We start from the raw sequence: 27,328 nt of genomic DNA, 5'->3' as shown, positions 1-27,328 counted from the left end.
CCGCAAGAACGATTCAATTACCCTCAATGGCAAAGCGCAAACTCAAATTTACGGAGCAACTTTGTAAGCTTCCCGAGTCGTTTAAGTCGTGGAATTTAATTAATTGCTGCGCGCTATCGTGAAACGCAAAACATGCATAACGCATAGACGCAAGCTGCAAATAAAATTTTCTCTGTGTGGAAATTCGAATCGTCCTTTCAACTGTCTGTTACACCACATCCTAGATACCAATCCTTAGAACGATGTAGACTCTACGGCAAAGCTTTTCTGATTGTTAATCTCAAGTTATGAGAATTAAGATAACTTTCGTAACTGATTCACGACTTTACGAGCTTAGAGAGGTTTTTATTCATCAGATACGAGAAGAGTCCTACGGTTTCGTAGTGGTCAGAGACAAATTTTAAAAACGTCGATATTATATTAACTCGAAACGGTTCGCCATGTTTATGAATGATTCTATATAATCGGTATTGTATGATACTTTAATACTATGCAGGTTTACGTGCTGGGCTCGTATCGTTCGAAGGCTGTGGTATCGTCAAACCGGTAATTTTGCCAAGTTTTATGCTAGCGAATTTTATTTTCAAGCTATTTCTGTGTTTGAAATTGGCATTCTCAGTTTCGCACGGGTTCTGGTTAATCGGAGGCGATTTAAACTGTTCGAAGATGAATTCTTTAATTTCTGACGTCCCTTCGATAACCACGTAGTTAGAATTTTCGATATCCGGCAATGAATGGAATTATTTTCTATTATCGCCAAATTATGAAATCAGAATTCCTAACATAGAAAATACAGTAACAGAGAAATTACTCTAATACTATGAATTTGATGCAAATAGTTAGATTTTCCATTTGACGATCTGACAGTCTAATTTCTCAGCGTTTGGTTGTTATCTCGAATTCTAGATCAATTTCTGTCTGTGGTAATAAACAGAAACGCAAATTGCCTGACGCTACAGGTACAGCTAACACAAAGAATGTACTACAATTATCATAATTACGTCTCACTCGATTAACGTTTACGAAAGAGCATGTCCTCGCTCGCTATAATTCACGGGTACGACTATTTAAATGTGACGACCTGTATTATGTCTATCCTATTAGTTAATCCCGATTTGTCATTGTATTCGGTAACTGTACAGTAAAAGCGCATTCGAACGCTGAAATGCGAATATGCTTGCTCCATTCTCCGGCAAATCTCTTGATATAATTTAATGAGAAACTGACAATCGTTTAGGTATTTTCATCGCAAATCTACCATCGTGCTGAATAATTGGGACAATAAATTCAAGTTACCCTGTGAAATGGAACGGCTGCCCTTAACCATACGCTATTGATCATTCTCACAGTTGCAATTAAGTTCGATAAATGGTAACAAGCGTCTAATTTAAAGCGACAGAAGTTTCCAATAAAAATTTGTTCGGATATCACTGGACAGTGGATGATAACAGTAATGATATGTAAGTGTACAATAATACGTGATAAGTAATATGTATAAAACACCGAAGATCATTCAAGTAGAATATCGCTTCCATGTGCATGTACAAGATGAATTCTCAAACGTAAAAGATATCTCTGAATTGTATTTGACATACTGAAGCAGTTGGTTGCACTTCAATTTTGTCAAGAGATACATATCGAACACGTAGGTATGGAAAACTTTGACGAAATCCCTTCCATTGGAAAATGTCTGGGACATTGGTGAACAGAGAATAATATGCAGATACGTAATAACGAATAATAAATAATTTTCGAAATACCGAAGATCACGAAAATAGAATATTATTTTTATGTAACGAGGTGAAAATAATGTGTATGCCAAGACCGTGACAATTTGAATTTAGTCGCGTATCGCGACTCTTCGAAGTATTAAGTTATGATCTTATTTTCTACCGGAATACGTTTCCACAATTTAAAAAATATAATGAATTTTTATGATAAATATCAAACTTACACCAATGTGCGCCTCAATCTTATACATATGTATACACATAATATAAAAGATGAATTTTCGGTCGTAGATGATATTTCTTCATTATGTTTCATAACATGTTTCGTGTTAATAGTAGTCGTAACACATTTCGTAAAATATTCAATGAAAATGATTTCTGCTACTACTAAAGATCACGTTCCACGCATTTACTTTTTTGTTCTCAATTTTCTAACGTTCGTTGCCACGATCATTACGACAAATGAGAGACGAAGCAGACAATAAACCGTGTTAAATTATATCGTGTAATATTTATGAGATTTAAAGAGATGTTTAATTCTAAGCGTTCGAATATGATGTTGCATTAATTCGGTAAAATAAATCGAAGTTAATATGCATTATTACTATAATGTATGAATCAGATTTAACGCGTATTTGCGCGTAGAATTGGTAAGCAATAATTTCTATTCAAACAGAATGGAATCAATGATAAATTAAAGTATTACGATTCAGTAGCCGTTGCATCGAGATTACAACGTTAAGTATATCGATCGAGGGAATTTACGGTAATTTTCGCCTCTTTGTCGAATATTTGATTGGATCGACAGACACAGAACTGACTCCGGTCAGACAAGAATCCTTTGTTTCTATTTGATTCCCGTAGCATCCGTGTAAATCCGGATGAGAGCAAATTGAAGAGCAATTCTAATCTTCCATTCTCTGGAAACGTCGAACAAAAAAAGAAGAGAGAACTCTGAGTCGAATATAGTTTTCAATTATCCTCAACAGTTCTGTAAACGAAGTTTCAAACTCGCACGATTGCTAACTGTGTTTTTTGAACTCAAAAAGAGAAAAATCGTATCAGAAAGTTAACGAAATTCAACGAAAGAGATCTTGTTTAATGTTGAAACTATGATCGACGATACTTAACGCGTTACATAGAGATAAAGAAGTGTCGTTTTAAAATTCATTTCATTCCATCGTGTATAAGCAGTGAAATTTTTGTTATAATATCGAACGTACCTATTCTTTGCAGTTTAAGTTTCTAATTGAGATAATATTAAAATACTTGAAAAGTTTTAATAATTTCTTAACCATTTTCAGCGTTTTTTTCGTAAGTGTTCCAGTACTTATAGATGTGAACGTACGTAACAAAATATAGATTCTTTTAAGAGAAAGCATTGGTAAGCGCGTGTAATATCGCAGGCACATATTCTTTACATTTTTTATGCAATTTTAAAAGGCACGTTAATCTTATGTAACACAATAGAAGTCTAGAAGTGAGAAAACTCGGGCTAACGCATTAGGCTCATCGATGCATTCGCCATACGTAGAAAGAGAAAGAAGTTGCATTATAAAGCTTTCCTTAAAGAATGGCCTTGTTACCACCGTCAGAATCATCTGACTATTATTAGAACCTTTGCATTGGAAATTGTTTCGGCATTGAATCATTACGTTCTCTCGTATCTTATTCTGTTCTCGGCCGTCATTTATCGTAAGAGTCTAATAGTAACACTAGAACGATTAACGTACAAGTTTGTACCAAGGAGATTAAAATGAAAAATATGTTAAAACGTAGAAAAAATACAATGCAAAGGAAAAACACAGTTTTATTCTCATACAAGTAACAGAAATAGCTCAAAACTCGAAAAATGTATCGGTTATCGTAAATCCATAAAATTATTATGAAAAGTTATAAATTGTAATCAATTTGGTCACTGGCAATTCTAGTAAGCTACCGCACATTTGAAAATAAAATACGAAGTATCTTTAAATACGATGTTTCCATGCAGGAAATCTCATGATAAACAAATATTAATTAGTTTAGCGCATCTGTTGGAAAAGGTTCACTCGCGCCAAATGAAATAAGGAGATAAATTTTGAAATTCCTCGCTGCTGAAATTAATTCAGGATATTACGTTGACACTGTGCAAAATGAAATTTAAGTTCCCTACGAATGCATTCTCGAATCATTTGTATATTTAGTACATTTCCGAAGAACGATCGTACGTCATTCGCGCATAAATTCCAGCGAGAAATGCTCGTTAGATCGTGCACTTCTTAACCTTCGTAATTGTTCGTAACTAAGATTATACCAAAGAATGTCGTAATTTTAACATCTTATCGCGCGAATATTTATCGCTACGTCTTCGTACGATTACTAAAAATTAATTAATATGAAATTAAAACGATCTCTTCGACGACGCGAGGCAACTGATTAAAAGAAACGATTGCGTAGAAGAAACCTGAAGAAGCTTCAGCGACCAGTTTCAATTTGAAATTTTTTTAATTACAAAACTTTGTGATTTTGTACTTGAGAATTTTAGTAAAATCCACGATCACGAAACCAGCAAAATCTTCTATGAAAATATACTACGTAACATCGTTCAGATTAATTCGCATTGTTCCTTTCAAAACCCATCCCGAAGTTATTAGACAATTAATCAGCAGATAACTGGCATTGATACCTTTGCGGTTCGAGATATATCGCGAGTTACGAGGCCCACACCCTTTACCTCAATGGCTCAATAACCAGTATTATAGCCATACGTCGCGTCGCGTCGCGTCGGTTCGTCCACGCTTCTCTTTAGTAACACGCGGCATTAGCTAAGTACACGTCAATTAGTCAATGCACTCTCACCTTAGTGGTTGGACAGTATTAGGCAAGTACCGGTACGTTCACGATATCCTCAATGGCTCTCGGCGTCAGCCGTACGTGACTTCCACTGGAAAGCTTACCTGTGGCTCGCACGTGTATCCTTCCGCTCTCGGTGTTAACTGTTTCGTTTCACCGGTTCGTTCGATCCTATGCGAAAATCTTGTCTAACTATAAATCTGTGACCGCAGTACTGTCATTGGCCAACGCCTTGGCCCGCGCGATCGCAGTCTACTAAAACTAAATATACACAAGTCAAACGATTCACTTCGTATAAATAACTTAGAACGAATAAGTAACAATAACGGAGAAATCTGAATAAACAGATATTCATATTAGATAGTAATAACGATACTGATAATTGTGAAATCGTGTTTCATCGTCCCCTAAAATCGCAGTATTTTTCAGAAGATTTTCATCTAATTCTGATAACAACGAAGATGTGCGTTTATGTGCGAGTCAAGCAATTTGTTCAGCTCGCACGGTAAACAGGTCAGAACGAGGAAATATCAACAGACAAATATTTCTTATAATAATAATTAATAAACTTCGATAAGAATTTGAACGTATGTCGTCATTCCATTAACACATTCGCTACTACGAAAATACCCGCTACTACCCAAGCCTGAAATTGCATTCGTTTTCCATCGGCCTCTGTTTCAGATAACGATCTTTGTCTCGATATATTATCCGCTTCTTTGTTATCCACTCTAAATCGTTTTATCGAAACGCGCCAAAAACTACACTACAGCCATTGTGCCATTCGTTAAATACATAGCCTTCAGACGTATTAAATAATAGACACGCGTCGAAGAATTCCCTCTATACAGGGTGTCCCGCCTAACTTTATCACTTGCAATATCTCGCTTGTTTTTGATAATATTAGAAGACATTTAGAGTTCAATGTTTTCAAGGGCGACATTATTGGACGTTATTAGCTTTTCCGTAGGGGAACACGTACATGACGTACGAAGGTCATTGTATTTGTTGAAATGGAATCATATAAAAGAAAAGTGTTGATCTATTTATGTCGAAACACTGTTAGCTTAGCTGATATTTTAACTTTAATTTGTCGAATTTTGTAGGACACACGAATCGATATTCTCGCGTTTACGTTGTCTTTGTCTTTCATACGTTGAATTGAACAAATACTTTGTTTGTGGAGAATGTGTCCAGCTGAATACAATAACGTATTAAAAAATATATGATCCCGTTTAAAAATACATCGATGACTTTCGTGCGTCCTTTGTGCGTTCCCCTACGAGAAAAACTAATCGTGACAAATTACGTTCCCCTCGAAACCATTTAGTTCGCTACCGAAACATTTTTCAACATACATAATATCAGAAGCAAGCAAGACAGATTGCAAGTGATAAAATCATACGGGACACCCCGTATATGTATCTAATTAGTCCATAATGCTTTTACCTCTGTTACATTTTCATTAGTCCCTGGCAATTAGCCTGCATTCGCTTAGCTTCGCGTATCACGATCGAAAATCTTTCGATGGCACGGCGATCGATAATTTCACCCTCTGCTTGCGACTGCGATTTTTCATTTCCCCTCGTTAATAAAACAACAGTCACGATATTTATCTGTATGTTTGAACCGTTGCGTCGCGAGCGACTGGGAAATTGTAGCAGCGTGAAACACCGAAACGTTTCCGCGCTGCGTATACCAATTCCCTTCGTCTCTTTCGCAATTACGTCTAATCGAATATCTAATCGGCTCTATTTGCTATTTGCGTGACGAAATAGAATTGTCACGGTCTGAAAGGAAGCGTGTGCGCATGTGGGCGTGTGTGCGTGACAGGGTATTTGTAAAGGAAGGATTTGAATTTTTTCAACGCGAGGTGAATGAATTTTTATGTTTGGAGGTTTGGATGAGAGTCGTGATTAATCGCGAATGGAACGAATAGCTCTTTCACGTGTAAAATTGTAAAATTGTACTTTCACAAGTTGTTAATTAACTAGATGATAGAGTATTTCTCTTCCGTGAAACTGATATCAAATTTGACCTTCTTCATAAAATTATCTACACTCTAAAGTTTCTTCCTTTCCATTGGACATCCTATATAGCTAACTATACGTAGCTACTTCGTACAACCGTAAAAATACGTACACGCTGAAATTTCATTTTTCTTCTGAACATCCTATATGCATATCCGTATACATATCTGGCTATTTCACGCAATTCTAAAAATTCATACTAAATTCATACTTGGTTCGTTTATCTGAACACCCTCTGTAGCTACGCGTGTATAACCGTTTCACGGAATTTTAACGCTTTCCTTAAAATGTCGCCTTTTCACTCTAAACACCCTATACAGCCACATGTACGTACCTATCGCACAGAGAAATTTATATAGTATAATATTTATGTAATTGTATGTATTCGAATACGATATAAAAATTTCACGTATAACGACAAAAATTCCCACCAGAGCTTCCTTTTTCCCAACTTTTTCCAATTCCCTATGTAGATACCAGTAAATACTCGCTTCATAGCATTCTAAACATTTACATTTTAAACGTTAATAAAGTTTCGTCCCACAGCACACAACTACTTCAGATAATTGTAAACTTTCCACCGAAGTTCCATCTTCTCTCGGAATATCCTAGACGCAGAGATCCGCGCAGGTTTCTATTTCGTAGCATTCGCCATTCACACCCCCATTCACATCCGCGCGAGTCTCGCCAGAGGAAAATCGTCGCGATAGAATCGCCGGTCCTCCCCGGTTTGCCAACCTTTCCTCCGAATCATCATCGGTCGGCGATTTCTTATCTTCCCTGCACCGTAAGTTCGTGCCCTCAGCGAAATGCACCCGTTGTCCCAGTTCCGGCGAGAATCCGAGCAACCTACAATGCACACGAGAAACACCGAGATGCTGTGATATAAAATCACTCTGAAAGCGCTAGCTGTCCTCGAGGCGCGGGGCACACGACCTCTTTTCCATTAACGTACGGATATCCTCGATCTGATCGTTTAAATCGTCGTTTGGATAGTCGACGACCGCGCTATTTGGCCGCGTCCGTTGCGCCACGTTTTCGAATACATCGACCGACGAACATCGAGGACGAAGGGATGATCGAGGACACCCGAAAGGGTTGAAGCGGACAACGATAACTCGAAATTTGCTGCCGGACTAATGGCGCAAGGGTAATCTGAAAATGAGTGGGGCGTCTCTGTGCGAATCAAAGTTTTTGTAACTGAGAGATCGAAGTGGTTAGAAGGGGTTGGGGAATTTCGAGTATAAAGTAACTCGTTCCTGTAGAAGATTCGAGCGGATATGAAAGTTTGTGTAATTGTTATAGCTTGAGTTTAAGCGTTTGAAACCAGGCCAGTGTTAGATCTACCGAATGAAAACTAGTGAGGAATTTCGTGAAATGTTCAGTGAATTATAGATGCTTGTGTGTTTGTGGGAAATTTAAATAGGGACGTGCAGAATGTTCGTAATGCGCAGAGATATCCATAATTAGATAGTGAATATTATGATATTCAGAGATTGAAACAGATCTGTTTAGTCGTTGTTGAATGTTTCATTTCTGTAGTTGGGTTTCTGAAAACATGAATCTGCTTAAACGTTCCGAGTCTAGCGACAAGGATACGTGCTACAATGTATACGAAACGTATTATAATTCCTATCGATATTCTGGATTCTGTTCGATATACTCGTTCGATAACATTTATTCTTCCGAAAATTGGTGTTTCAAATTGGATGAAATAAACGTAATACACGGACGAATGATATATTTATATGCCTATCTAATATCGCTGAAGATTTCCGTATGTGAAACATATTTAGATAAAAATCTTACATTATGGAACCTCGAACAGTCTTAACAATAAAGCTCTTTACCGACGTATCTCGAACAGAATATGCTACCTTTTATCGTAAACAGAAGATCACAAAATTTTTATCGTAATACGTAGTTAAAAATTGATACGATCTCTGTTATATCGTTAAATGATAATATGGACGTGCGAAGAGCACAGGAAAAATGCGATAAGTGTTCGTATCGAAGCACGTTTTGTTTCTCATGTTCAAGGACTCGATAGAAATTACAAAGCAACGAATAGAAGCTTCCAACGTGTCTCGCTGATTAGTCTCACTGACCATCCTCGAATTATCCTCTAACTTGTTTCGTCCCGCAGCGAGCAGATAATCGATTGCAGTGTGACAACGCACCAATGGTTTGCGTCTCGAAAACAAGACGAGAAAAAAAGGGAAATAAGAGAAAAGACGATCGAACGCGATCTCGCGGCAACACGAGGTGAAAACGCGGGGAAAAATAAAACATGTCGGCAATCTATTTCGAGCATATGGATGCGAACCATGCGGATCTACAGCAACGTGGAAAATACGATGAAAATTTAATCGAGACTGAGAAACGATATCGATGGAAAACCGCGCGAAACGTGGCTCGCTGCAAATCCGATCCGATTATAGCGCAAAGGTGTCCGTTTTTCGGTTGGCCGTTTGTTATTTCGATCGATCGTTTCTCCGTTCCAGCCGCGAAACCTAACCGAGAGATCGTTTAACGATTGAATTCGTTCGACGAACGATCGATATGCAACTGATCGACTATTCTCGTGTGACGATATTACGGGAATTCTCAAGAAAATAAAGAGAACCACGGATAATGTGAAATTATAATAGAAAATTAAATAGCTTTTGAGCCTCATTAGAGGCGATTATGAATTTAATATAGTATTTACTATGTACAATATGACGAACAATATGCGGTATCTGTGTAATGACGCAATAATAAATTAATTTCTGCAGGCAACACCAGCTTGTTGACAACTTAATGGAAATTTCACCACCGAATTTCTTCCTCCAAATTGTATTTTTATTAAAAAGATATTTCAAACGTTTGACGTGATAAATGATCGTGTAATGTAGGAGAAACGTGTTGATTTCGAATTTTTCTAGATATTTTAAAAGCTTGGAATAGCGAAGAACTTGGACGTGGATATAAACGACCGGGCTTGCGAACAGACCCACTTAAAAGTAACGAAACGTTAATCATTCAATGCTAAATGTCAACTGTGATAGGTACAGTATCTTTCGTGACGCGTGTTGCTTTGATACGAAACTTTTTCGTCGGTGCAGTTTGTCTGCATTTATAAGGAATTAATAACACACATGATTTTGATTGAATTAGAAGTACGAAGATTTATTCGGTATATAAGAGTACTCGAATTTTCGGGGGTATTTTTGTTGACTATATACATAGGAGTCAAAGTGATCAAATGATTTTTGAAGAGGATAAAAAAAATTGTGTCGTCAAAAATACCAAGTACGTAGAATTGGTGAAACAGATGGTAAATTTTCAACCTGTTAGCTGAATCGTTTCTCAACCAAAATTTCCTTCTTAGGCAAGAAATGAAAAATTAATAACTGTGATACTTGTACATAATTCGCGTTAGTAAAAAAATCAGTAACAAAATTGCATTTAGTAAAGAAATGCGTAAAAAAAATATACCAGCGTCACAAATCATAAGATTATAAATAAAAGAGATTCGTGAATAAATCGGTTTTATTATTTGACAATCCCATAATTTAACAATTCGTCGTTCTGTCTAAAAAAAATTGACAGTCAGAAATAACAGATCTTTCCCATTCAACGCGTTAATATCTGACATGGAAACGATAAGTTGACAGCCAGGTCGAATGATTATTTACAATGTGAACTGCACGCTACTTTGGCGGCTAAACGAAATGTAGCATCGATTATGAGATTCCTACGAACTGCTTAAAATCATACTATGAAGCAAACAATTGAGCTGTTCCTAAAATTTAACATCAATTTTATGAATGTGCTTCTGATATCTTCACGGAAATACGTACGACGAGAGCAACTTGTACGACTTGACAAACATTAGAAATTCTATTTCTCGTATCACGGACAAAGTTGGACGGTGATGCTGAAAAATGTAGAGAAATGGTATATTACATTCGTCTGCTACGTAGCAATTGTGAAAAACCCGAGTGTGCAGGGTCCATGGCAACATGGAGAAGCAAAGTAGGAAAATAGAGAACATTCGGAGAAATTAAACGAACATTTTACACCCGTGAACCGAGTTATTTAAATAAATGCAAATGTTCGGTAAAATCCGTTAAACTATTTAAACTAAACTAAAAAAAAAACGGACACGTGCGCGCGATAAAGGATTTGTTTCGCGTAATTTTGCTGTATGATTTACGACCTGAGATTGTGTGCCCCATTCCTCCAAGTTTCTTTTAAACAAAAGAAAAAAGCGTCAAATGAAACAGACGTTTTTCTGTCCTGGACAAGATACCGTAGGGACCATACAAAAGTAAGGGACAAATGGAAAGGCACGCGTAAGAAATTAAAAATGCTGCTTGAATGCCAGAAAAACACGGTAAAAAGTTCCCCTCGTTTCTGACTCGGAAAGATATGTTAATTTGCGTACGAGAACGTAACGTAATTTGTCGTTAGAATGTCGTTTACCTTTCGAAGTATCATAAAGAAATAAATAAATAAATCGGAAACAATTCGTCGAAAGCAATAGAAATTACAGAAATAACACAGATGGAATTATAAACACAGCGGTGTTCTTACGATTCGATCAGAATTCCCCTCAAAAAAAAAAAAGAGAAAAAGGAAAAGAAGTGTTTTAACGTACAACTTCTTCTTTCGTTTCCAGCCAAGGTTCAGAAACGAAGGGTCAGTAGTTTAAACGACATCGTTGAATGCGTAGGGAAGCGCTCGTGACCATGAATCTATCGCTATGAAACGACGAAAATCAAATTACACGGTTCGAAGATGAGGTTGAGAAAGGGCAAAATAGTGAAAGTACGAGAAAGATGATGAAGCTGACGACATAGAAACGGCTCGTAAAGCGTTACTCGTGTACATTGTAAATGCACAATATACATACGTATGTTGATATCATAAAAGGCAATTATTCTAATGATCTCGAGATACGTTATCAAAATCACTGTCTATCTGCTGAATAATTTCATACATATGTGTACAAATGATCAATTTCAATGCTATCGCATTATCATACTTCTCGAAGATTTACGTCGGATTAGTTAAAAATAAAAATTAGATCAGATTAGATCGGAATTTGATTCGATTTAGTTTCCTCGGTCAGATTAGGTGTAATTTTTAGCTTTGATCCTGATTAAGATTAAATTTCATTTAGGTTAGGTTAATTAAATTAGATTTCGGTTTACATTGGATTTGCACAGCAAGTATAAAAGATCGCTTTATAAATTTGTCAAACTAGGAAAGAATACATGCCAAGGTCGTTAGAGTTGACGAAGCGGATTTTATTATCTCGCGTCACTCGTTTATTTACAAATACGCGTCACACAGGCTTGAATTCATATGCATACAATAAAATCCGCTGATGATCTCCATACCGAAAAAACAACGGAAAAGGAGTTTCATTAACCGATAACGGTCGACGTGGGATTCGAGCGATCCCACAATGCCTCAGCTTCTCTCACGTTGGTTTTCACTTCGTGAATATTCATTCGAATTAACGTTCGCACAACCTGCAACCATTTTCCTTTGCTATTCGGTAAAAGCCAAAAAAAAAAAAAGAAAAGAATAGAAAGCCGTATCAGAACAAAGGCATTCTGGTTTCTCGTTCAAAAACTTTATTCGATAAAGCGATGTTTCTGCGAAGCAGAATTCGGCAAAGAATTAACCGATTTGAAGATACCTTATGTTCAAACGAATAATATAAACTTCGAACGTTGTAAAGAATCACAAGGTATTTCATATAACAGGAATTCACTGATTCTATCCGAGTTTATTCGTTTGGATAAGAAACTTGGACTTCTGCATAACTCTCCTGTTCTTATAAAGGATTTTCTCGCTCTTCTTGGGCCATTGAATTATTGTTATCAGTGAAATTTTGTACTTCACAGGATACATAGCGAATAACGTTGATACTGGCTGAATAAAATTTCAGAAATTACCGTCGTTTGATCATCGTGTTCGACGTAAAATTACAAAATTTCAAAGGCACAGTCTATAAGCTGTAACTCGTAACTTGTTCATTCGCTAATACCAGTTAGTCGATCAATTTTGTGCAAAAGAATCTTTGCGTTGTATTATCCAATCCTAAACTGACCTTAAGGTGTTCAAGCAAATCTTTAGTAAAATCTTCAAAGAGACACGCGAGTTCTTTGATCGAATGGTAAAATCATATACGTAATGGGTTTTGAATTATCTTCTCAAAGATAGAAATTTCCATACACATCCTCAATCTATTGATGACTGTGTAAGCTTACTTTCACATTTTTACTCTCACATGTACATTATTGGGAGGAATTTAAACAATTTCCATGTCGATGACACATTCGCGGTTCTTTGAATTTCGATCTGATTCTCAATAATGCGTTGCGCTTTGTTCCAACGTTTTACGAACATCACGCGGTTCACCTTCACAGGGCAAAGCTGGAACTGAGTTTCAGAACCGCAACAACCACAAATGCATCATTTAACCCTTTACAGTCGGTTGTCCTTTCTGAGGGGACATCGTAAATCCAGCGAACAACTCGGACGTCCTCTCTAAGGTAACACAAAGAGATTACTGGCAATTACATAGCACGAAATTACACGAGCTCCGAATTTTTTCAAAATATATGTTTCCTTGAAGTTTCGCCTTCGCGCTGTACGAAAAGAAACAAATAAGGAAATGGAAAATATGCCGAGCGACAAGGGTTAATAATCATCGAGAAAGTTCAACGTCTCGAATCTGCATACCTGTAATACGTTTCAAGAAAATAGTCGGAAACATCGTACACGAAGCATCGCAGAACGAGCACCCACGTATTTTCGAGACAACGAAACGGGTTCGTGTAACTAGTTTACGCGGCGTGGTCCCAGTTCGCATAATAAAACTGAGCAACATGCTCGGTAAAACAAGCACCGTAACAAAATTCGTTCTGACAAATGGAATTCCGTTGTACATACATACAATGAAAAATATTCCTTATTAATTCGACCATACTGTCCGCGTTCAGAATTATTTATTAATAAAAGAAACATACGCCCGAAATGCGAAATGGTAGGTAAATCTCGTTCATAATAGATAGCCCAGCTAATTTATACACCTAATGAAAGTAATCAGAGTATTAGCTACTCGAGAGACAACTGCGCTTTAATATCTTTATTGACTTTATATCTTCTGTATCGTGTCACGTAAATTCACCCTGCAGTAAAAATATTACAGTATTAAAAGCGCCGGTGTTTGTTTCGTTCTCCACCTTTACCAGCGGCTTTTAGCGCATTTGATAAATGTTGAAATAATGGAAATGTTTAATGAAAGAAACGTCAAGCTGAAACCGTTTTAAATCTCTATTAAAATTTCCATTACGAATCCCTGTCGAGAAAAAAAAAAAAGAGAAAACAAAGTTTAACCCTCGTCCATTCCTCGACACGACCAAACAAGGGAGATTTAAGCAGAGACTCGTTTCATCCTCTACATATTACGACATTTCACTTTGAATAATAAGCAGGCGCTTTACGATTATTCCGAAGGGAGACTATCCGCATCCTCCTAGCGAAATCGTTCAACGTTAAATCGAGGAATCGATGGGCTAGGAATTCTGAAACCCTCGATGGATTTTCAAGCGTTATTTAAAGAGCATCGCGTTCCCATATCCGTCCCAATTACTTACTAATTGATCCTCGATGAAGACTAATTAATATTACCACGCGGATGAATTAGGCCAGCAACGAAAATCCTGGTACTTCGACCCTTGACCCTTCGTTAAGAACTGTATCCGCGGCAAAAGGCAGTCGCATTAATTTCATTATGAATGGAGGTCAAGGAAGATTTCGTTTCGTCACTAGTCAATGAAAAATGAGAAAAGTAAAGAAAAATGTAAATGGAAAAAGACAAGAGGTGTTCCTCTCGAAGAAGAACCGGCGAGCCAGCAACTTATATTGGAATTTAATTCCACAGAAAAGTTAAACGTAGGAACTGGAGAAAGACAAACACGAAGACAGGCTTGTGCAACTGGAAGATATGAGGGAGTTCTCCCCATCTATATATCTTTCTTTTGCTATTTCAAACTCTTTCTGCGGTTTCCACTTTCAGGAAAAAGAATCTTCTAATGAACGCGTTTACCATTCACGACCAAATGGTTGTAATCGATCGATCTTCATTGGAATTAATCTAGCGCTATCGAAATCGAGCGCTGTGCACTGTGCACGCTTCGGTGACATTTTGAAATCTTAATGCCACGAACCAAGCCACGATAGCAGAGAAACATTTTTCCATGCTCGTCGTAATATCTGCCGATTACTGCGATATGTACCGCTTAGAAATTTCTACGGTTTGAAAAGGTCAAGATAAATCTTCTTTCTCGTGTTATTTCATTAATCGACTATTTCAGTCTGACGAATTATTTCGAAAAATTAGTTAACTCGGATGTGTCTATCGCCCTTTGAACAAATACGTTAATAGTAATATTATTACTTGATAGATTATTGCGCGAGAGATTCCAGGTAATGCAAAAAACCGATTCATAGCGATTATTTCGTGTACGTGCCAAGAATCTACTCAAAAATAAAAACTTACACGAAAATATCTTCGTAAGATGTAGAGAGACAAATTTAGAGATGAAGAAACACCGCGTGATATAGCGCAAAAGCTAAATGAAGTTAGAACTTTGTTTGTAAACAGTATATGTATTGTAGCGATAGCAACTTAAGGGGGGGGGGGCACTAATGAAAGAGAGAAAAAGATTCCGGTTGGTTGATATTGTAAAGGTACCGGCTAAGGAATCATATTCACTCGGAAGAATCACAATGAAGAAGCGTGAAAGAAGACATGAAAGGTGAGCAAACCGTACGCTAGCTGTTGAGGGGCTGAAAGCTCAATCAAAAAGCTGTGACCCATTTAGAGATTCCCAGCCAACGCTTTTGTACTAGGTTCGTCATCATTTCTCTGCATCTAACGGACTTTAGCTAACGCCTTCTTCGCAGAACAAAGTCAACCCTGCACGCGAGAAGTCATCACCGAAAATGTTCCCCTATCGACTTGTAAATGGAAGAGCTGCGTCAACCGACGTATGAATAAAATGAAAATGTCAGAATGTAAAATGGCTTGTAAAAATATGTTGAAAACGCGAAGCTTCGCATTAGAATTAGATATAATTTGCAACTTATCGATTTACCAATGTTATTATTATATCGTCGATGTTTATACATTTGTGAGGAATTAAAAAATGCGCATAATACGTAAAGACGTATAAAATACCGAATGTATCGTTACTATATGATAATAACACATGTATATAAAATTACTAGTGAAAATAAGGTGGAAACGTGGAATAAAATTTTTCTGCCAGCTAAACGAAGCTTCGTTTGCTACATTGAATTTTTAAAAATTAATGAGATACGTACGTTTAATTAATCTCTTTAATTTGACAAATTTTGATGGATTATTATATTGTAATACCAGTGGAATAAGTTTTAATAACGATCGCGTGCATTTATTAACAAATTTTGAAGCTCCTATCGTTCATATTAAATATACATTTTTAATCATAATTTTAATCTTTAGTCGATATTCTACGATATCAAAATGAGTAATTCACAGGTATCCGAAATAAAAATATTACATTTGTGGACCACTGGTTTTTATTACATCGTGTTATTATGTTATATCCCGTGACCCATAAATGAAAAGTTAATTGTACGTGAATATTCAACGAATTTTCAAACACCCTCCTAAAATCAAAATATCTTGCATATAAATAATTTTAATTTGCATATCTAATTTCTTCTGGCACGAGGTGAAACCTCAACTCGCTTCTATCACTCATTCCATTTCTATTCACTTTTGATGACAATAGTCTGCGATATTCCAGCCTCTACGATCAAATCTTTTCAATATCAATGTTATATGCAAAAATTTTGCTTTAATAGAAGCAAAAATGTGGAAAAGCCGAATTATATCGGTCATTCCATTAAACAATGAACATTTGCAACGATGAAACTTCGACGCGGAGATATTCTGTCTGCGATAAAATAATATTGAAAAATACGTACACTTCGATCAAGGTGTTCTGATATCACTGCCAATTTTAATCTTTCTCAATAACCGAAATTTAAGGCAGATCAACTGTGACCTGGCTTGTAAAAATCTCATTTAAATCCGATTCAAAAAATATAACATGAAGCTAATTCAAACCTTTTTTTTTTTTATATGTGTAGAAAAAGCGAAATACTTCACTTGTCGATCTACGTCGACAGATAATGTGAAAGTGTGTTCTCATTTCGTAATACGTACTCTCCTCCTCGGTATTACGCGTGTTATAACGAAACTACCATCACCTTCATCAAGATCTAACCTAAATCTCCTCCTTTTATTTTTCTTTGAAGCAAGGGAAGTTCCTTGCGAACATCGTTCAATCTAAATCTTTCGATAGTATGAAACTTCCATTCAACATCACTCGTCAAAACTTCTTTTTTGTAGATTACTGAGAAATGTAACGCGTCACTCCCTAATTCTTGATCAAAGACAATTCGCCGTTAAAACAAATAATTAACAAACAATGAGTATGTACGTAAGCGTCACGTCTCGCTCTCTCGCTACATGAATAAACGATAACGAAAAAAATGAACAAACAGCTAATTATACCTATCTGTACCTGTGTCAGACAAATTAAGTTTTTCGACTTTTCTCCGTTTTATTCTTGTGTCTCCATATTTCATTGTAGTCTGTTGAAAATTTATGAATCTTTCTCGCGTACTTCTCGATCTAACGTTATATTTATCAAATCTTGTAGTTTCTAGGATTAATCCTGCTAGCATTAATTCGATGTCCCAGAGCTTCAGAACAATTCATGTCCATTTCGAAATCCTCACACAAACCTAAACGAAAGCAACGCAACTGTGAGAAACACGCAAAATCAAAAACACTTTACATCGAAGATTCTTGTTGATCGAGGAAATTCTAGACCTCGCTATCGTTAATTTGTTTATTCCGCTTGGTAACACTTCGCGTGATCACTCGCGTCGGGCTGCGTGGATTACGTATAGTAGAACTGTTCGTTTCGAAGCGTATCGAACGAAGATTAAGTGGGTGTACACGCTTATTTCCGACAACGGAATTTATGGACTCGGTGGAATCGAATTACACAAGTAGTTAAAAACGAATTTTCCACAGAGGCTTGCCAATTTTATACCACGTGCAATTTTAAACCTAATATTTATTATTAGGTTAATCGTGCGTTAATGCGATGCTGGCGAATATTCGTGACAGGGTTACCTTCTTAATTACGCATTTTTACAACTTCATCAAATTGTATGTAAGACTGCGAGACGTGTGATAATATTACAATGAAGAGAAAGAAGAAAATAAAGCACGAAAGAAATCTTTAATCAAGTGCTTTATAAATTTCTACAAATTATAATTATAATTATATTCGTCAATTATATGTATATATATACAGGGTGGTTGATAACTGGTAGTATAAGCGGAAAGGGGGTGATTCTACGCGAAAAAAGAAGTCGAAAATATAGAATAAACATTTTTCGTTTGAGGCTTTGTTTTCGAGAAAATCGACTTTGAATTTTCGCTCGGTACGCGTGCACTTTGTCACGTCTCGTTATAACGGATCTCACTGTAGATCGCTGTCTCGATGGAAAAGCTAAAAAAAATTTTTTTAAAATTTTTATTCTATATTTTCGACTTTTTTCGCGCAGAATCACCTCCTTTCCGCTTGTACCACCAGTTACCAACCACCTTGTATATAATAATTAAATATATATATAATTGCATATATATATGTATACTATTTAGAAATGAATCATGAATCGGAAAAACAAATGGTGCAAGCTACTAAAAATATAAATTTATCTATTATATAATTTGTTATCTCACGCGATTAACGATATTCGACGCTCAGGTTTATATGGATAAGGAAAAGATACTGAATAGTGTGATAAATATGTAGTTAGTAGTAAATTGCTAATAAATATTTACTTAATATGTATTAATAATTATTTATCAGATTCCTTCGGGTGATTTTGACATAAAAGTCTTTTCGTACTTAGCAATCTATAGACAATTTCAGTGGTTTTGCTTCAAGTTAAACAAACCACTTTTTTTGAAAAACATTTTCTCAATAATGTCGAATGATCTCTAGAAAAAAATTACTTCTATTTTAAACGATGTTTAGTTATCTGATATTCTCTTACTCTGACATCTGTATTTAGAAGTTCTTCGATAATTTGCAACTTAAATACGTATGATTTTAATGAAAATAAATCTTTCGAAGTATATACATATTCAATACGACGTTTGTACGACTTTCTACTATAATTAGCATCTAAAAAGATCGCATATGTGGAAAGGAAATGTTAGACCAGCTCTGCATTATAGCTGTACCTACTTCAGTTTCAAGCAACGCAAACTATGACCCTTCGTGTAACGCAATCCTATTCAAGTGAAGTATCGTTTTAGCTATGAATTATATAAATCAACAATGAAACACTTTTCAAGTATAAATTATGATGATGAAACAAGCTGTGTGCCACTAGTTAGTGTCATATTATACATTGGAAGTATTCTTATGAATTATATAACAATAATTTCAATACATGTAACACAAAACGCATACTTCGAATTTTAGAACGTGCTTCTTTAAAAAATATGTATTTCAAAGAAGATTTCGCAAACGTTCCACAGATAATTAATTTTAATTCGCTATATTTGAACAGCTAGAAATTTGTAAAAATTTCGAACGAAACATGTGCCATTTATAATTACAGTCAGGTTGACATTTTACAAAACAAAATGAACGTTCTATGTTAAACGTTTAGTTCACAGATCTGCACTGCTTAACTCTGGATAAATGCAGTATCTATTAAACAACCACTTTGTAGCAAACTGATATAAACTTTGACACTTATAACATTGACTGTGTTCCACCTAATGTCAGTAAGTACATCACTGAAGAATAAAAAATACCATACGTAACTCTATTGCGTTTTTGCATTCGATCAAGATATAAAACGTTTATAATTAAACGTCAATATTTGCGTGTACCCATTCAGGAATATTTAAGCGTGCAAAAACGTATGTAATATACGTAATATGTAAAACATATTGTGTGTGTTTATAAGAATATAAATTTTACGTAAATATTCTCAGTCTGTACCTAACAATTCGAAGATGCAAAAAGTCAGTTATTATGGTAATTAGATAGTTATTACTGTAATAGCAAGTTATACTAACCAGTTATTAGTTACCACATTCTTTGCATAGTTGGACACCGCACCACTGCCAAGAGGTATGTACATTGAGCGTATCTTAAATAGAAGTAGTAGCGCGACTACGAGCGACTTGTTTTCAGGGAAGAAAAACAAGGGACTTTGGCCTAATTTCACCGTGTAAGAGTTTCGGCAATCGAAACGAGCTGACCTTCGAATTATCATAGCTTTTACATAATTCCATTTCTTATAAATTACAGTATGTTAAATCCAAGCGTTACATCATAACGACTCTCGGACCAAGGAAAATAAGTCAAACTTAAAACGCTGTTTCGTCGACACACGATCTACCGCATCGTCACAACGAGAAACCGTATTTTCGAGCAGCTTGTTACAAATTCGAACGCGTTAAATTTCGTCGTTACGTCACACAATATTGCAAGCGAGAAAGATAAAGCAACTCGGCAGCGGTGTTTCATTGATCAGAACTGCTTTTGGGTCTTCAGAATTGTACCTTTGAAAGGTCGATTTATAGCTGAAGCATAGGTTCTAAATTTGAAATAATATGTGATAACGTGAAATACTGATCTGTTCGATAAATTGGAAAGTAGAGTAAAATGATAAGATTTCGAAAGCAATGTTGAAATATACGAGGGAATCTTTTTAACGTCGGATTATTTATGTGTGAAGGCGTTAAATTCTAACTAAAATTCTCGAGCCCGTATAAACATACTATGTTTTGTACTATGTTTGTCTATAAAGAACTATATTTCAAATCGAGCCAAATACTTGCCACAAAATCTAGTTGTCGATGCGACGTTTAGTTTTGGCTTCTAAGAAACTCAAACGTGTCTCGCGTGTTTCATCGATTTCGATATATTTTATGGTCGAGCTGTGGCTAAATATTGTGTCACCGGAATTCTAATTATAAATTCGAATACATTAAGTCTCGATGTCATATCATAGATAAGATCATTGTATTACGCATTGTAGCGTATGAAATGTGTCTATTTGAACGCTTCAGCGTCGTTCGCCTGAAGCGTGGTTTATATTAGATTGACTGTTAATCTATGCTCATCTTTTGTTTAAAATAGTGTTGGAAGTTCTCCAATATCCTCTTTGCAACGATATAGTAAATACCTACGCATAAGATTCGAGTCACTTTCCCTTATGAATTTAAATTTCATCTTTCTACGGATTAAACTGTACAATATCAATATCGTTCGTGGAAAGGCTAATTAACGAATTATTCGCTGATAATATTATTATAAATTTCCTTCTAAGGATAGTAGTCTTAAAGAGAAAGATCGAGATAAATCTGCGAAGATTCTCTAGTATCCTTTTGAATCAAGTTAATTTTGTGGCGCGGGAAGACTATTGTCTTCGACAAACAATCGGTTTTCCTGTGAATTAAAATAAATGAAAATACTCGCATCAATACGTAAGAAGTGCAAAGTGCTTTCGAATAGGTTGAAAGAAATTTTAAGATTCAAAAGTTCCTGAACTCTACGACAGAGATATTTAGAAGTAGATATCAATTACGTAATTCTTGCTTCTAAGCACTTTCCAAGCACAGAATTAATTTTCACACCTTGGAAGGCGAAACTACGGTCGAAACTTTTGCGTCAAATCTTCACAAAGCTTCATGATATTCAAATGAAATTGTTAACAGCATGCTTCGCAAATTGACTCTTGAAAATTTATGCAAATTTATTTTAGTTTAGTCGCAATGTACCTGCCTGCCGCTAATGTCAGTGTAAATTCGAAAGTTTTAAATAAGACATTCCCTTTACAGTCTTAAATAAATCAATGATGTAGTCGCATGTAGGATTATTCTCAGTGTTGTCTTTCGCCTTCAAATTCATAATGCGAAATTGTCTCCGAGTGAAACAGCGTTCCATTAGTTCTTTTCATTCTCAAAAAAATGTCATTAATAATGTCACGTGGAAAAATCACATCTGGGGAATTGTAATATTCAACTATTTCTTGACTTAAGTAATGGAAAATTGTTGTTCATACAAGATAATTATACAAATTAACATACGATGCTAACGTAACAACGATATTGACATACATATGATATTTAATTTTCACATTACATATACAGTTTCATTTGACCTTCTATAACTGCAATTTTGATTGCCTTTATTACAGCAAAATAAAATTATAATTATTTAGAGCATTTTACTTTCATTGAAAATCCGAAATCCAATAATTTTTATAAAACGATCGTTCTATGAAATTGTATATTTCATTTGATACTTATATATGTGTATGTGTGTTTTCAAGAATTCTATAAAACCTAAATATAATAGCATAAAGAACGTTAAAGAAAAGTGAATAATATTTATAAGCTGTGACTTTGGATATCAAGATAATGAAAACAGTGATAATGAATAGCCATAGATAAACGTAATAAAATATTCACGTCACAAAACGTTATAAAGTGTTAATAATTTAAAAGAGAAAAACACTCACTTGAAGCTCAACCCATAGACCTTTGGAGTTTCCGGCGAGCCCGAATTACATTTCAGGCAACCGAGCCAAGGCATACAATCGATGAACATTTTTCCGTGAAAAATGGAAATGAGCCACTGCTAGATCACACAATAGGCAACTACTACAGATGCACTCATGCACTTTCCTTTTCGATCTCCTTCAGTGGCGCTGCTTCACTGACTGTTGTATCGGCGTTATTCGCGTTCTTACTCAGGTATTATGTCACCGCGACGCCATAAAATGCACAGTTTTAAATTTGTACATACGAATCACCGTTAAACGAGTCACTTTCGATGATCCAGCAGAATTACAAATCCCGTTATAAGTTTTCAACTTTGAATGTCCGATATAACGTGAAATATACAAAGTACAGTAGCTATAAAAAGTACTAGCACACTGTCGTATTTACTCTGATGTTTACGTATTAATTAATTAGCTCCGAATATATGGAGGCTAAAGAGAAAGAACACGATAAGTCGCATTTCCTATTTTTTACATAGAAACAGTTTGAAAATTCAGTATATCGTTGACTAATAATAAAAATGTTACCAAAATTGTCTTTCTATGTACAGAATTTCGTCAACTTATCGACTATTTTTAAGAGATTTGCATATGTATATCAAAAGTTGATAGTATAAAAATGAAATGTATTACAAAACTTAAGAGAAAAATGCTTCATCGAAAAATAAGGATATAAAAATGCTTCGTTGAAAAATAACGACGTGTGTAAACACTGTTCGTGAGCGCAATATGTATTGTCGAAAATTAACGTTAACTGATCACGATAAAAATATAGAAAATTTATGAGTAGTATAAGAATATAATAAAGAAACTTTGCAAATACTACTTGTTGTTCGATAGGTATACTTAATTAACGTATCAGTATGATATTTATAATCTGCTTATTAAAAGTGTAAAACAAGGTTGGTCATTATGTAATTGACTAGACCAGCCCGATAAAATCGAGCCTGATAAAAACGAACGATAATTGAATGTCGTTATCTAATTGAAACGTGACGTTCTTTCATTGATGAAGTATGAATTGCTAAACTTTGTATTGCAAAGAAAACACTCTTCGCTCTTGACCTGTACCTCATATGTAGGTAATTCAGATCGACTACTCGGAGTCCTTTCAAAAATATATTTATCACTTTATTCATTTTAGTTTCTTTTTAGTTTCATTCTAGTTCAGTTTATAATATCGTCTGGTTGTATCATAGATACGGTATCTTCGGTAGGTATTATCTATCCTGCTTAATTGAAATATCTTATCTAGCATTTTCCATTTTTAATGTTAGATTTAAAAGTTATAACAAAAATATAAAATAATTATTAACACAAGAAGTTTACAGGGCAAGAGTTAAGATATGTTAAGAATTCCTATGAAAACTTTGCAATATATACAAAGATCATTAATCGACACTATAAGACAAATTAATTTTAGCATTTGTTGTATGAGAGATCAGTTTCTTGTTTCTTCGTCTTTCTTTTCTGCCACTTACGTACGTCAGTTATCTTTCAACGGTTTCATGGGAAAAAGCTACGAAAACATTGTGCATACGATTAGTATATCGAATTGCAATTAGAGCATACCTTCGCGTCATGCTATTTAATGCATACAGAGAATTCAATCACCAACTTCGCCTGTTATTGACGAGCATAGACTTGTATGTAGATGTAAAAAAAAATGCATGGAATATAGATCGCCGTTTATAATGTTCTTTCAAAACTGAAATTACAAACCGGTTTGAGCACCAAAAAAAGAAAAAGGAAATCGGATGAAGAAAAGATCGAGAACTGTGACAAATACAAATTGAAGGCAATATTCATAAACTCTTATTCGTTGCGGCTAAATTAACATATTGCGCAATGTTATACGTAAAATTATGCAATAGGGAACGTGTAATAGCACGTTACAATATTCAACGATATTATAGTTAATATCAGCCTTCCATTAGCAAATCGATAATTTCATATCGTCCTACATCGTTCGATTATCATTAAAATCGAGATCTAAAAATCTTTTGGATGGGAATTACTCGATTAGTCTAATCCTTTTCGACTAGTCTAGCTAAACTCTGGACATTTTAGCACGTTTCAAGGAATTGGATAAAACATTCTTGTTCTTTGAAGAAAAAAGGTAAACTCATGTAATATATACATATATTTCAACATTTATGCAATATATACATATATATACACACGTGTAACCTGCTCTACTTCGGAATGATTATAGAACGAGGATAGTAAACACACAACGTGTAGACGTTGTATGCACCGTTGTATGCATAAATTCAAAATTAGAAACATTGAATTGAAATATGTCTGGAAAATGACACAGGATTTTTGTTCACATGTAGTCTCGTGTATCCATTTTGTTAATGAACAGAAGCTATGTATGCTACTAAAGTCAAATCGAATTCAAATATATTTAGAAAATGATCTTTTATTTTTATGTATCCTTATACGTAACTTTTGATAACAAACAGGACGTATATGTATGAACGATGAATATGATTAAGCGAAAATGAAAGTTTAAGCAGATCTTGAAAATTTTAATATCGAAGCATATTTTTACGTGTGACTATAAAATTAATTTATTCGAAAAATTAGGAAAAATTGCGAAGGTTTTTTACTGAGAGCGGCTATTAATCAAGCGACAATTATTCATATGAATTTATAATTTCACTAACTGCTATTCGCGATTGCGATCGCGTAGAACCGGAGGAAACTGATGTTTTTTCTTATTTATTTTTTGATATTATAATTTCTTCGCATAAACTACGCTTTTAGTTTAATCAACGTTAAATCATTTGTACCGCGAATATCCCCATTCCTTTTAATTTCACTTGAAGTTTTAATTTTGTCAGTGAATTTTACCTCAAATACCCGGTACAATTCCATTCAGGGAACGCGTGTTTGACAAGTATCATGAAAATTTTAGTCCATGGAACAAGAAATTTTTCACGATCCACTACGTTTTACTAAACCGGAGGAAATTCGATAGAACGCAGAATACAACGCAGCGTACGTCATACTTTGTAGAGAAAAACAAATCTCTTAGGAAGCCTGGTAACATTCTAAAGCAGTGTTTCCCAATATTTCTCGAGTCACGAACCCCTTTTATAATAATCAAATAACTCTGCTCCCTTTCAATATATAAAATATACACCGTGATAGATCTTAACTCTCCTGTTCTCACTTGTTCTCCGCGGCTGTATCTGCAACTATATCTGCTTTTCAAGTTTTGAAAGTTGGTTGGTAGGAGGCGACACATTTTATATATTTTGTTTTTTTAAATAATATTCAAATTTCATTTTGCAAAAATATTCTAGATAGCGGAATATCAACACGAATCACTGTACATCTAATACTAGAATCAGATATAATACAACTTAAACGCTATCTATATTCCGATAATACCTAGCGAAATATATTCTTTATTTTAGATTATGTAGATCCGAACAAGGTTAATTCGTTTCATTTCATTCGTTAAAAATCAACATTAAAACCACTGTACGCGAATATTGCAACGTAGCCACATTAAAATAAATAAATATCGAGAAGTGCAATGTCTATTTATAAACTACATTTCAACTACAAGAATAATTACTAAATTTGATGTAAAAACAGTTCTCAAATAAGGAGTCACGATCCACAGGTTGGAAATCGACATTCTAAAGCGTGCGACTAATAGGTTAACCGATACTAATCATGGTAACACGAGGTATCGATATTCAATCGAGTTCCAACTTAAAGTCGAACGCGACGAAGTCGATCAGGCATTACGGAATAATATCGATATTTTTCTATGTAAGTACCTTCGGGATCTGAAAAATCTTGGTCTATAATAAATACGTTTCAACTGGCGTCCAATTGCGACATTGAGATATTTCTTCTTTGCAAGTGGATTCTGGTAACTCAAAGAACCTGCACGTTTCGCGAATTCGACTCGTTTTTCTCACTCTCGAACCAATATCGATGGTACACCGTTTAGAAGGCGGGCTATTCACTCATAAAATCACAAATTCGATGATCGATTATAAAAATGAATCGCATGGTCCACGAATCGATACCACGACGCGTACTGCGCTTCGAGCCTTCAGGAGGAACGCTATAATAAACGTGTCTTCGTCTTTCTTTCACGTCTGTTGTCTCTCACCGGTTCTCCCTCTCCTTCGAAGCAACACTATATAAACAAGAGAGACCGGTACGGAATCGAGCGATTCGTCGATCACGCAATCTCCTTTTGACCGTCCTACGTGAAACAACCCACCTAACGTCTGGCTCTGTTGTCGCGAAGGGCACAGGCGAAACTGGTTTCAAAATATACAAAGCGTGTGTCACGTTGCAACAATTACGTCGATACTTTGGGAACGTTCGTATTTTGTACACTTTACGATGTGATCGTAATCCATATTTCAAAAATTTATCGTAAGAAACATATGAATGTATTACCTAGGTATAATGCGTAGTTACATTTTTTACGCCTTCGTAACGTAACGCTTTAGAAACGTTCCCGCGACATTTTTTTTAACGAGGCTCTCTCGAACAATCAAACTAAACGTTATTAATGAAACTGTATGATGACACGAGTATCGATAACCGTGGCGATTTTGATGATAAATACAGTGAAATTTTGGAAACAAATTTGACAGACTACGAGTCATCTGATCGTGTTGCATGTAGCTTCTCGATTCACCAATATCGTTAAATTATTTTATTTTAAATATGCATTGGTAAATTATTGTGCAAAGGGACTCACGTGTCGTACGTAATTCATTGTGTATATTGACTTAGATGTATAGTTATTTTTTCATCTTCAACGACAAGGACAAAGTTATTAAGACGAAGGAAACACGATTCTCTGTTATTTTCCAATCGTATTTATTTGAAATATATTTATGAACATGAAACGAAATAGAAAATTGAAAAATACATATTTTGAAATTTCTGAGAAAAATAATGCACAATGACAAAATTATTTGATTTCTTATAGAAGCTTTCTTTCGACATACTATATGT

At 35.2% G+C, this 27,328-nt stretch overlaps 1 long non-coding RNA gene across 1 annotated transcript; it reads right to left on the bottom strand.

Moving 5' to 3' along the window:
- Nucleotides 1-7,311: 7,311 nt before the first annotated feature.
- On the bottom strand, nucleotides 7,312-26,676 carry LOC112213731. The gene is made up of 4 exons (XR_004462643.1): nucleotides 26,125-26,676; nucleotides 22,283-22,636; nucleotides 13,016-13,144; nucleotides 7,312-7,444 (listed from the first exon to the last, which is right to left on the bottom strand). It is a non-coding gene; the product is annotated as an uncharacterized LOC112213731 (long non-coding RNA).
- Between the last annotated feature and the right edge of the window lie 652 nt (nucleotides 26,677-27,328).

The sequence above is a fragment of the Bombus impatiens genome, unplaced genomic scaffold (genome assembly GCF_000188095.3).
Source record: "Bombus impatiens unplaced genomic scaffold, BIMP_2.2 scf_0049, whole genome shotgun sequence".
Lineage (NCBI taxonomy): Eukaryota > Metazoa > Arthropoda > Insecta > Hymenoptera > Apidae > Bombus > Bombus impatiens.
The sequence above is the reverse complement of the archived record's forward strand: the minus strand, read 5'-3'. Positions and strand labels throughout refer to the sequence as shown.